This window comes from Procambarus clarkii, chromosome 38, assembly GCF_040958095.1.
Source record: "Procambarus clarkii isolate CNS0578487 chromosome 38, FALCON_Pclarkii_2.0, whole genome shotgun sequence".
Classification (NCBI taxonomy): Eukaryota; Metazoa; Arthropoda; class Malacostraca; order Decapoda; family Cambaridae; genus Procambarus; species Procambarus clarkii.
The window spans coordinates 5,000,462-5,011,909 of NC_091187.1; positions in this window are offsets into that span (position 1 = coordinate 5,000,462).

Genomic DNA, 11,448 nt, shown 5'->3' on the forward strand with positions numbered 1-11,448 from the left:
TCTAAATGTTGTTGATGTTTTTTTCTCTAATTTTATTTATTGATTTTATAATAGCAATAAACATGCCATATTTGCATAATTTTTGGGGAACTTTGAAAATTTGTATTAGGAAAACTAAAGATGTTTGGGAAATTATCTATCAACATATCCTTTATTATATGCTATGTGTCAGAAAAGTGTCACAGAATAATTATATCTGAAACGTGTGTTAATTTATTCAGACTTGAAAATGGGTAAAAGTCGTTAAAAAAAATATCCCTTTCTATTTACGCTGCAGTACTGAAACTTGGGACAATTGCAGCCCTTTTCATATACAACTAGTCAAAAAATATTGGTTGACATTGAACAACTTTTCAAAACCAACCTAAACCCCCCTTAAAGTTCTTTACAACTAAAACTTGTGCTATGACTTTTACTTAGAAACAGGTCGTTCTTCGTCCCCCTTTGTCGCTTTATGGTCATCCCTTGTGTACAAAGATTCTGCTAATCTTTTGAGGTTAATCTTTGACACTTGTTTGTCTTGGTCACCCTATATATCTTACCTCCGAGTTGAACGCTCTAAGGCCCCTGACAGATAAAGATCTTGTCTCATACTCTTGGGGAGCGGATAGGCGCATGCTCCTCTTTCTACATTCCTCTCTCTTACTGTCTAAACTAGATTATGGTTGCCCTGCTTACTCGTCTACTTCTCCTACTCTTCGCCATTTGGATGCTCTGCACCATACTGGGTTGCTCCTCAGATCTGGTGCCTTTCTTTCGACTCCTACCCCTAAGCCTGTGATCACTAACGCCGAAACTGGCGTCCTGTCTCTACAGATTCAGATTCAGATGTTTATTCAGGTAAGGTATATACATACAAGTGATGTTACATTAATGGATTGATATATAGATAGAGCTAGTACATACAATGCCTAAAGCCACTATTACGCAATGCGTTTCGGGCAAGAAAAACATTAATATCTAGAACTTAATACTAATTGAGCATAAAGAATAAAAGGTGTTGAGAACAAATACAAATAAAGATAAAAAAAAGGGGGAACATGACTGAAAAAGCAGCACAAATACAATAGGTTGACAAACAGTGTTGATTAAAAAAAAAAAAAAAAAAATAACAGACATGGGTTGACAATAGAGGAGTGAGGTAGATTACAGGGAATTTATTAGGTAGTGTTTAGTTTTTATCTTAAACTGGTTGAGAGAGGTACAGTCTTTAACATGGGTGGGAAGGTCATTCCACATTCTGGGCCCCTTGATTTGCAGAGCATTTCTAGTTTGATTAAGACGTACTCTAGGAATATCAAAACTGTATTTATTTCTGGTGTGGTGCTCATGGGTTCTGTTACAACCTTCTATGAAGCTTTTAAGATCAGGATTGGCATTATAGTTTAGCGTTTTATATATGTATAATACACGTGAGAGAATGTGCAGTGACTTAATATCTAACATATTAAAAGATTTGAGTAGGGGTACCGAGTGATGTCTGGGGCCAGAGTTGGATATTGTTCTAATAGCGGCTTTGTGTTGGGTAATTAGAGGACGTAAGTGATTTTGGGTAGTAGAACCCCAAGCACAAATACCATAGTTGAGATAAGGATAGATAAGGGAGTAATAGAGAGTCACCAGGGCAGGGCGTGGTACATAATATCTGATCTTAGAAAGAATGCCCACAGTTTTTGAAACTTTTTTTGATATATTTAGAATGTGTCCCTGGAAATTCAGCTTGTGGTCAATGAGAATGCCAAGGAATTTGCCATCTAATTTGTTACAAATTTGGGTATTGTTTATTTTGAGATTTATAAGACTAGAGGATTTATTGCCAAACAGAATATAGAAGGTTTTGTCAATGTTAAGGGTGAGTTTGTTGGCAGTTAGCCAAAGATGGACTTTATTTAGCTCAGTATTTACTGTGGCATTTAGAGCAAGAGGGTCAGGACTGGAGTAAATGAAGGTTGTGTCGTCAGCAAATAGAATTGGTTTGAGGTGTTGGGAGGCATTTGGAAGGTCATTAATGTAGATGAGAAAGAGGAGAGGGCCAAGTATGCTGCCCTGAGGAACACCAATGTTGATGGGTAGGGTGGGAGAAATTGTATTATTCACAGAAACATATTGGAGCCTGTCAGTAAGGTAGGACTCGAGGTATTGTAGGGAGTGTCCTCTGACTCCATAATGATGTAATTTAAGAAGAAGGTTATGGTGGTTGACAGTATCAAAAGCTTTACGCAGGTCCACAAATAACCCAACAGGGAACTCCTTTTTATCAAGAGCTGTATGAATCGAGTTAAGCATACTAATAAGTGCATCGTTAGTGCTATTTTTGGGTCTGAAGCCATATTGGCAAGGGCTAAGTATATTGAGTTTGGCTAGATATGAGTAAAGCTGCTTGTATATAAGTTTTTCAAAAATTTTTGACAAGTTTGGCAGGATTGATATAGGTCTGTAGTTGTTAACATCTGTGGGGTCACCACATTTGTGGACAGGCGTTACTCTCGCTTTTTTTAGAATATCTGGAAAGGTTTGGAGTTCAAGTGACTTGTTGAAGAGCAAAGCAATAGCAGGGGCTAAAGATCTGGAGGCTTTTTTGTAAATTAAAGTTGGTATCTCCTCAAGGGCACCAGACTTGGTTTTAAGGGAAAGGATTATCTCATTGACGTCAGTGGAGTTAATAGGCTTTAGGTACAGAGACTGTGGATAGTTACCTGTAAGATAGTCCTTAATGTCAGTACTGGAAGATGGAATATCATTTGCAAGGGATGAACCAATGGAAAAGAAGAACCTATTGAACTCAATAGCAGAATCAGAGGCTGAAAGCTGACCTTCGTTATTAGACAGGAGAGTCGGTTTGTTATTTAAAGATTTCTTTGATCCCAATATTTGTGAAATTGTGCTCCAAGTTTGTTTAATGTTGCTCTTTATTTGAGTAAATTTATCTTCGTAGTATTTAGTTTTGGCTCGTCTAATTATCTTAGATAGCAATAATGAGTAATTCTTTGAGAATTCTTTGGAGACAATTCCTAACCTATACTTCTTCTCAAGGTCGTGTTTTTTGTTAATGGATTTCAGTATTCCCTTTGTAAGCCAAGGATTGTGAAGCCTTTTGCTTGTGACTTGTTTTGTAAGCCTAGGACAGTGGGTGTTATAAAGGCTAAGAGTTGTTTGCAGAAAAGATTGCACTGCTAGGTTGATGTCCCCTATGTTACCTAACTCGGACTCCCAGTTGACATTATCAGCAGCAGTTATAAAATTGTTTATAGCAGTTTCATTGTGCAGCCTAAAGCTTAACTCCCTTGTTTCTAGAGGTGGTTTGCTAATGTTAGTTAAGAGAAATGTGGGGTAGTGGTCTGTAGTGCTATCGGTGATTATACCTGAAGTAAGCGGAGAGGTTATGTTGGTCCAGATGTGATCTAGAGTCGTGGCAGTGCTATCAGTGATTCTAGTAGGTCTAGTGATTAAGGGTATGAGGAGGCAGGAATTCATACAGTTGAGGAAGCTAACAGCAGTAGGGTGTTCTGGCTCGCAGAGGTCAATATTAAAGTCCCCTGCGATAATTAGGTGGTTTTTGTTCAGTCTGTTATCAAGTATTAGATTTCTAAGGTTTGAGTTGAATACAGACACATCAGTGTTGGGAATTCTATAGACTGCACCCACAGACAGGACAGACTCGGCACCCTTGACTCTGAAGCTGGCGAAGATATACTCCCCATAGCAGTCTCTAGTTCTAATTTCTTTTAAGCATGTTAGTTCTTGGTGGTAGTAAAGAGCAGTGCCACCACCTCTCTGAAGTTGACGACAGTTGTGAATTGCTGAGTAGTTAGGCATGTTAAAGAGTTGAGTAGTATCCTCTTTCAACCATGTTTCAGTAAGTATAATAAAAGAGAATTTGTTGCCAATAGTTTCAATCAAGGCACTAACATCATCGAAGTGTTTACCTAGGGATCTAACGTTCAAATTGATTACAGAGATATTGTGATTATGAGTTAATACATTGTTTACATCATGTGCTGCAAAATATCTGCAATTTAGATCATTAAAGTGATTATTGTCATAGATAGTGGATAAGAGGTTAAGTTCTGGGTCTATACTTGACTGCATAAAAAAAGCTGATTGTAGAATCAGAAATAAGTAGAAATAAGCTATAAAATAGGGAAAAATATATACACAATACTGTACAAAACAAACACAAAAGGGGCTTACAGGGGTACAATGGAGTAAGGGAGTATGGCTAGGCTAGGCAACCTACAGGATCAACATGATCGCTACTGACTTCGCTACATTGCACGGTCCCTTACTCTCGTGAATGTCGTACTTTAACCTTTACTCCTCTTGTGGTCTCCTGTTCCCTTTCACCACCAAGGTGGTGGCACAGCCATATATTACCGAAATACATTTATCTGCAACAGTGTTATTAGTGACAGAGATGACTACTGTGAATATACTTTTGTTCAGTTTACAATTAAATCCCTTAAATACTCCTTGACTATTGGAGCCATCTATAGATTTCCCAATACTAACATAGCTTCTTTCTCAGATAACCTAAGGAATCTTATTATAAACAACAATCTCAACAAAAACCACATCATTCTGGGAGGAGACTTTAATATTGACCTGGGTCAACAAAATTGCTCTCAAGTTGACTATTTCCTTAACAGCATGAACTCCTGTATGCTAATCCCCACAATCACCAAACCTACCCGAGTCACTCAAACATCATCCACTACCTTGGATCACATATGGACAAACATAACAGCTCCCCCTTGTATCTGGTATAATCTACGACAGAACAACTGACCACTATCCTACCTTTCTCACAGCGAACATGGACATAACACCACCAAATAGCAAGAAACTTACATTTAGGCTGCACAGTGAATCAGCTTTAGGCAATCTTACAGATGCACTTCACAATATTAACTGGGATTCTGAATTCAGTAATACCCAGGATATAAATTCATTAGCTAACCTCTTCCTCTCCAAAACTCTAAGCCTCTACAACCTTCATTGTCCCCTTCTTACCAAGCAAGTAACTGACAAAAGATTAAACAATCCATGGCTCACAAGTGGCATTCTCAACTCAATCAACAAGAAACATGAATATGAAAAGAAACTTAGGATTGACCTAGTTTCAAAGGAAGTAGCTAAAAGGTACTCATCAATGCTTACCAGTATCATAAGAAACGCAAAACTTTCATATTATGTGAATAGATTCAATGAAGCAAAAGGCAACATGAAAAGCACATGGAAAACCATCTCTAGTATCCTAGGAACTAAACAACACTCACATAACCAAAGAAAACTCTACAAGGATGGGGATACACCGTCAACTGCTTTAGAAATGGCAAATGAATTTAATAGCTTCTTTTCATCGGTTGGTGCTAATCTTGCAGAAAAATCTCACAGACTCAGACACATATTAACACATATCTCTCAGGCTGCTATCCAAACTCTCTTCTCCTTTCACCAGTCAGCCCGGCAGATGTCGTGTCTTATACATTAAGACACGTAATGCATTCTCTAAAAACCAAGGCAGGGAACGCCAGTGAAATTCCGTCCATTGTATACAAGAGCGCCTCCCATGCCCTTGCGCCACCCATAGCTCTACTGTTCAACAAATCTATAGAGTGTCACACCTTCCCTGATATCCTTAAAAAAAGCAAGAGTAACGCCAGTCCATAAAGGAGGCAATCCGGCGGACATAAACAATTATAGACCAATATCAAATCTACCCATTTTATCAAAAATATTTGAAAAAATTATTTACAAACAGCTCTATTCCTACCTCGTAAAATTCGACATACTCAGCCCCTGCCAGTTTGGCTTCCGGTCCCAAAAGAGCACCAACGATGCAATCATTAGTCTCCTTGACATTATCTACTCAGCCCTTGACAAAAATGAGTTTCCGATTGGACTCTTCATTGACCTAAGAAAAGCCTTTGATACTGTTAATCACAACTACCTCTTACTTAAACTCCAGCATTATGGAATCCGAGGCCTTGCCCTTGACTACATCCGATCCTATCTTAGTGACAGACACCAATATGTAACCATCAATGATACAACTTCTTCCACTCTACCAATTACCGTTGGAGTGCCACAGGGCAGCATCTTAGGACCTCTTCTATTTCTTATATATATAAACGATCTGCCTAATGTCTCTAATATTCTCAAACCTATATTGTTTGCTGACGATACTACCCTTATCTACTCAAACCTCAACCCACATACACTAAATAATGTTGTGAATAATGAATTAAAAAAAGTCCACTTATGGATGTCAACGAACAAACTAACATTAAACATCGAAAAGACTTACTACATCTTATTTGGAAGCAAATCATCAAATGCAATTCAGCTACAGATAGACAACATTAACATCAGTAATAAAAATGATGGGAAGTTTCTTGGCCTATTCCTAGACAAGAGACTCAACTTCAGCACCCAAATTCAACACATAACTAAGAAAGTCTCTAAGACAGTTGGTATACTCTCCAAAATCAGATATTATGTTCCTAACTCTGCTCTCCTCTCACTATATTATGCACTAATCTACCCCTATCTTAATTATGGTATCTGTGCATGGGGGTCTACCACTGCAAACCACCTTAAGCCCATCATCACACAGCAAAAATCTGCTATCAGAATTAATAACTAACTCTGCTTTCAGACAACACTCAGCTCCCTTGTTTAAATCCCTAAACTTGCTAAATATTAACTCCCTCCACACATTCTCTTGTGTCAACTACATTTACAAAACCCTGTTCTTAAATGCAAACCATGCTCTGAAACTCTCCCTGGACAGATGTAATAGGACCCATTATCACCACACCAGAAATAAATATCTCTTTGATATCCCCAGGGTCAAACTTAATCTGTGTAAACACTCTATGCAAATTAAGGGACCTACTCTATGGAACTCACTCCCTAGTGAATTGAAAAACTGTAAAACTTTTGCCTTATTTAAAAGCAAAACCAAAAAGTACCTAACTTCATCTTCTTAGTTTCCTACACTGAGCTTTAAATTTGCTCTGTACCTAGTGTTACCCAATCTCCTAATTTTTATGTAATATCAAACAACCTTATCATTGTGTTCATTGCTGTCTTCTTTTATGTGCTAGCCATATGCTGTATTGTGACTACCAATTTTTGTCAACTACCATTCAAGCTGTCATTGCAATCAATCTTATATTGTTTCTGCTGTATTGTGCCTACCAATTTGTTGTCAACTACCATTTTAAGCTGTCATTGCAATCAATCTTATATTATTTCTGCTGTATTGTGCCTACCAATTTGTTGTCAACTACCATTTTGAGCTGTCATTGCAATCAATCTTAGCTACCTATGTGCTTTAATATACTGTACCTACAATTTTCTCTCATCTTTTTTTTTTTCATTTCATGTAATCTGTTATCATTTTTTTGTCTATAAATTTTGCAAGTATTTACCTCCTTAAAATTTTCTTAGATTAAGGACCTGCCCGAAACGCTGCGCGTGCTAGTGGCTTTACAAGACTGTAATTACCATATTTGTATCCTCACATTCTTTATGTACATTCTTGTATATGCATAAATAAATAAATAATAAATAAATAAACAGTTGCTCAAGTTCTTTGGTCTCTACCTTCCAAGAAGTGCATCACTCATAAAACAGTCACTCCTTAATGCACGCAAACTCCGTAAAGGTGTGCTCCAACGTCTTCTTGAGGTTGCGAAACTTTTGCCTGTAGACTTCTGGAACCAACTGGTATGCGTGCAAAACCACCCTCTTTACCGCATCATAATTGACTCACTCACCGATAATGTTGAGTCTGCAGTTTGGGCTTTCATGGTTAACATCAACTGAGTCATTATAGCCCAATTGTCTTTTGTCTAGTCTAAACATGCAGCTACCTTCTCGAAGGCAGCAAAGAACTTTGACACCTTCTTCTCATTGAACATAGGAACTATTTTAATGTTCCGCACCGGGTCGAAACCTAGGTTTCCATCCTACCACTTAATCTTAGCACTTCCAAATCGTGTTGCCTTTCTCGCTCCTTTTCCGCTATTTCTAAAAGTTTTATTTCCAATTTCCCTCTTCAACCGTTTCACTTCGATTTAACGTTTTATTTCCATTTCCCGTTTTTTTTCTTGTCATTCTTCTCTTTCAGCTAGTTATATCATCTTTCATCTAGTTATGTCATCTTTCTCATCTTTCTTCTAGTTATAGACTTTTCCACTATTTCGCGATTTATCTCTAACTCACGCATTTTCACAGTTAAGAGGCTAATATTAAGTACATGTTGGTCGTTCACCATCGCTTCCTTGGTCTTCCTTTTCAGTGGAAGCCATTACACTTCTTTATTCTGCACTTCCCTTTCTTGCTTTCCGTTGGATTTTAAATGCTTATGCACCTTCGAGAGGATCTTAACACGTGAATCATGCTCTCACCTTAATCCCCAAAGAAGCACTTACTAAAACCAATTCTGGTTTTCCAAGATGTTTCAACTTGGAAAGGCAGTCCTCCTGGTCCAGGAACTCCTGAACATCATCCAGGGTTATCAATGGTCTGCCTCTCAGCCATTGTTCATTTCCGTAATACTGCACACAATCACTTAACCCAGTACTGTTTCCCAACACTAATCACTGATCACCCAGTTCCTAGTCACTGAACCTAAACCTTACACAGCATAAGGGGACATATATATCCATGGGGTTTGCACTTGTTACTTTAAATATTTACTCACTAATTACCTTAAAGCCACTACACCCACCAAGACCAATGGACACTCTGAACACAAGGTAATGGTCCCGCTGGGGATGCCATTAATGTTACGAACCTTCCATAACCGGGTTCTTTTTAAACTATGATCCTACTCAAGTTCAAAGGATCCTAACCTTGATGGAAGTAGTTTAATGTTTAGGGTAAATTAATAAAATAGAACTTAAAATTACCCATTATTAGTATTACCCATCGCCATAATAACATATACAAGTTACTATGCGAGGTCATCCGGAGTGACATCACTAGCCCTCACGCTAGCTAGCTTCACAGATGACGGACACTATAAGCCTCTGACGAGGTCTTCAAGGCACCACAAGCCCTTATGCTATCTGCCATTATGGAGCAGTCTTCAAATGCTCCCCCTCTGTAGCGCACTCGCTAGTACGCTCATCCGGCAATGTCCAAATCGCTCACCTAGCCCTACTGGCAAGCACCTTCCAATAGTAAAATCCACAGTACCCAACAACAGCACTCAACTAGCCCCATTGGCTGGCATCTTTAGGAGTGAAGTCCAACGCCTTCAACTAGCCCCTCCAGAAGTAAAGGCCACAGCGTCACACTGGCTAGCACCTCAGGTCGACCTAAGAACTCTTCCACTCTCCTGGCTTCACTGCCTTCCATTGCCTAACCCTGGTTGGTCGTCACCTTCCAGCTTAGCCGACTATAAGATGGGAACCTACAATTAACGGGAGAGTCAACTGCTATAGTTCGGCACCTGGTCGTAGATGGCGCCGAGGTCCGTCACACCCAACATTCCAGTGTAAACAGGAGGCTGGGTTGATATATTTGGAGGACAGTGTGAAGCCCAGACTGTTACTGGGTCTCAGCCAGCAAGGGAGGCGCCACGCTGCCAGATGCATCAGTGTAAACATTGCCCCAACATCCCAGTGGAGTGTTTAAGGCACTCAACAACGGGTCGTTAGCAGTGTCTCCTATGACCAACTGCTCATACCTTTCCATGCATGTAATATTCTTTTGTCTTGGTGTCGAGAATGACTGATCATAATTACCTCAGGGAATGTTATTGATGAACAATCGTCAAGGGACTTACCAATATTAGACATATATGTGCAAGTTAGTGTACCCATTTATTGTTGTCCATTATGTGGAGTGTTTGACCATATGTTGATTTATTGGTAACTATTTTTGTCCAGGAAGTGAAGGTTATGTGGTGAAGATATTGAGCACATGAACACATTAGTTGTATGTACAGTTTTGACTAGAGGTTCACTTCAATTACAGAGGAGACAGTCACGTGTGATATAAGACAATTAACAACAAGTTTGTGACATGGGGTTGAAGAGAGTTCAAGAAGAGTACACTGAGGGGTTGTGGGTCCAGCCTCAGTTAATATCAATATTTGCCATCGTCATTTATTTCTATTAAATGTTATATTTTTTGACTTAGGAGTTTATTTCCTACCTCTGCAGGTGTGGAAGTAAACCAAGAGTAATTAAAGCCAAGTAAGGAAGTAAACCAAGAGTAATCACTATTTCTTGAATACATATAGATACTAATCAGGATGGGAATAATCAAATTAGTGAGAAAAGCCTTGAGAACCGTGATGAGGATTCGAACCTATGTGGTGGGGATTCCCACGCACACACCCCAGTCAATCAAACCACGACATGGAAAAGGACTGCAATCTGAAGTTCTGCTGAATACACGAGGGTTTCCTGAGGCTTCTACTGAAGCCGGACCAGGATTTTCACACAATCTTCCCCCCCCCCCGTGTAGTCTGAAAAAGAGCATGGGGGGTAATCACATCTTAGTGTCATTACTCTGTGTATTAAAAGAGGAGCATCAGAGGTAGAACATTCCTAGATGACAGCGAGAGTGCAAGGGGGATTGTGTGAGAATCCACCAGAGTGCATGGGGAGGATTGTGTGAAAATCCTGGTCAGGTTTCAGTGGAAGCCTCAGGAAACCCTCGTGTGTTCTGCAGATCTCCAGGTTGCAGTCCTTTTCCATGTTGCGGCCTAATTGTCTGGGGTGTGTATGGTGGACTACCAAACACATAGGTTGTTAATGTGATTACTCGCTGTGAATCAAATTAGTATTGGTGAGGATTGCTAAACATGCCTTCGTACTGCTTTTTTAGGATTACACTCATTTCTTTGTCGTCCTCTGTGTACGAACCTTCGTTTATAATAATAGGTCCAATACTGGAGGAGATTTTTATAACGATTTCACATGAATTAATATTTTGAAGTCTTCTTTATCTCTTAAGTGACTTTCTGTTCTAATTTACAATTTACAAGACTTTACAAGAATGTAAAAACATCATTGCTATGTATTCTTATAAACCCAATGTACCTACTTGTATATAAATAAATAAATAAATAAATGTAATTTCTTCAATCTGGTATGGTTGGTACACGTATGGTTGATGTGAGGCCTCACCAGGTGACTCTCTGGGTGTTACTGGCATCAGTGAAGTGCCAGAAGCAGAGCTTTCTTTCCTTCACAGTTGAGGGGAGGAACCAGTGGAGCTGGGGGTGCCCAAAGCCTCACAGGGACAACGACTATCCAAAGTGGACCTCTGGGCTCATATTGCTGCTCAGCAACGACAGCAGTGATTCTTGTTGACACTCCCAAGTTGGGTGAGAAAGAACTAAGAAATAATCCCCAACTGTTATGATATTATGTTATGAACTCCCAATATATATATATATATATATATATATATATAATATAA